Genomic DNA, 2,518 nt, shown 5'->3' with positions numbered 1-2,518 from the left:
CCCCAGGCCTATTTTGGATTTTATTTAGAGACAGGGTCTCACTGAGTTGCTTAGTGCCTCACCGTTGCTGAGGCTAGTTTTGAACTTGGATCCTCCTATCTCAGCCTCCCTAACTGCTAGGATTATAAGCGTGTACCACTGTGCCCTGCTGGGTCTCAGTTTTCCCCCCAAGAATGCAGATAACCTATCTCACAGAGTGTCTGGCTGGAGCACAGTATGGGACTGATAAATGTGAGCCTAGTATCATCATCATCACCCATAATAGGGAGGCCTCCCTCAGGTCCCTTTGGGTTTCAGGAGCTTCCCTGATGGCACTAATGATGTCACCCTACAGTGCACTTTGGAGCCCACTTTTCTTACTGGGGTTAAGGTTAAGGTGCCACCGCGCTCAGCCACCTGGCCCTCACACCTGTATCCACCCAAGTCTGAGGATCTACCAGGTTTTCCCAACCCTTCGGGTGTTCATCCCTTGCCCACCACTGCCTGCCTGGCTCGAACAGTGGCAATGCCACCACCCCTCTGTTTTTTTTTTTGTCAGTACTTCTCCCACTTCCACAGCTGTTGATGCCATGACATCAGTGGGCTTGGCAGCATTTGTGCCCACTCCCAACCTTAACAAAAAATGCCCTCAGCTGTCCTGCCTCAGGGCCCTGATCTGGGCTGCTCTGCCCCCTGAAGTGCTCTCCCTGAGCCCACCGCACACACCCTGCCTCACTTTCCGACCAACTCTGGGGCCCTCCATCCTAGAAACCACCCTAGTATCTTTCTGCAAAAGGCATCCTGTCCTCTGGGTCTCACCCCAGGGCCAATGCCCTCTTGTGCCCTGTGGGGTCGGGGTGAGATGAAGCTTTTAAAGTCCTTCTGGGTACACAGGGGTGGGGCACCTGCCCAGCACAACCTGGCACAAGGTGGCACTGACCAGAGAGCTGCCCACATATTGGTAAGAAGAAGCCCCTCCATCCCAGGGCAGCCTGGACCCAGCCATCCCAGTGGCCTCTCCTGCCCAGTCACTTTTCAGGCCCCCTCTCCTTTGGCCTGCCACTTTGTCCTATTCCTGCCAAAGGGAAAGGGTTTGGTGCTTGAGTCCGAGACTGCTCCCAGCTAGATGGCAACAGCTGGGGGTGGGCGTGCAGAGCAGAGAAAGCCTCTATTTATAAACTCCCAGCTCCCTCCTCCACCCTGCTCTGGGCACTGGCTCCCCTTCCAGCGTGAGTGACCCTGTGGGCTGCCCCCATCAGGCCACCGTGCCCAACCCCCCACACCCAATGCTCCCTCTGAGGGCCTTGCCAGGTCAGGTGGCAGGGCTGCACCAGTAGCAGGAAAGTGGCAGATCAGGTTCTTCCCAGATGTGGGAGATAGAGTGGTTGCCATAACAACACAAAGAAAGGTTGCCACCTCCCAGCTGGACTGAGGCTCTGGGTCCCAGCATCTCCCAGCTTGGAAAATAGAGGCACAATCCTCACCCTTACCAGGGCACTCCTCCTCAAAGGGACACAGTGCTTTCTAGTAAACATGGCCACACGGGCTTCTGAGAGAGTGGCTGGGGCTAGGCTTCTCTAGGGACAGAGAACTGCAACTGCGCAGCAGAGCCAACAATGACAAGGACAGCACAACAGAATCTGTTCCAGAATACTGAGATGGGCCGGCCCTGGGTGTGCAGGATCTCATGGAGTCCCACACCCACCCTTGGAGGCCTCACACTTGATTTACAGTGGTGCAAACTGAGGCTCAGACAGTGACTTGCCCAAGGTCACATGCTGCACTGGTGCAATTTAAACCACCCTACCCCAACCAGGGGCTTGCCTTTAGTGAGCACTGCTACAGCATCCCTCCTATCCAGCCTGGGCACAGGGGAGGCTCATCCTGTTTCTCACCTCAAGAAGGCCCAGCAAGATGAAGCCCCTTCCCCCAAGGTCACACAAGGGGCATTCACACCCATAGCTGACTTCAGGTCTTCACCAGGACATGGAGCTGCCTCAGTTTCTCTTTCTCACCCCAAATGGACAGAATGCGCTCCAGCCTCCCCAACATGGACCTGGGCAGCCTCCCAAGGAGGGCAATGAGCCAGACCCTGGCCCTCTCCCCATCCCCCAGGCCTGGGGAATGGAGGAAACAGGCCTCCCTTGGAGCAGAAAGAAAATAACTCCTGGCTTCCGGCCTGACTATCCAAGCGTGGAAAACGGACCATAGGAAACCACCGGACCACCTGTCCATTGCACAGGTGTGGAGACTGAGGCTCAGAGAAGGGGTTGTGGCCTTGGCTTGGGGCCCATGTCTCCAAACGCCCCAGTGGAGTCCAGAATCATGCTGGACAAGGACAGGGATGTAGGGGCCACCCAGTGCCCGCTCCCCCCTCCAGGTGGCAGGCGCCAGGGCAGCGGGACAACCTGGCAGGTCCAAATGGTGGACGCTGCTACCTCTTCCCAGGCAACAGGGCTCAGGCCCTGCTCGCCCGGCCCTGGGCCACGCAGACCGTGCGGTCAGGGCGCCGGGTCCCCGGCTCTTGCTCTCTTCTGGG

Source organism: Marmota marmota, unplaced genomic scaffold (assembly GCF_001458135.2).
Source record: "Marmota marmota marmota unplaced genomic scaffold, marMar, whole genome shotgun sequence".
In the NCBI taxonomy this organism is placed as follows: Eukaryota; Metazoa; Chordata; class Mammalia; order Rodentia; family Sciuridae; genus Marmota; species Marmota marmota.
This window is presented reverse-complemented; position numbering follows the sequence as displayed.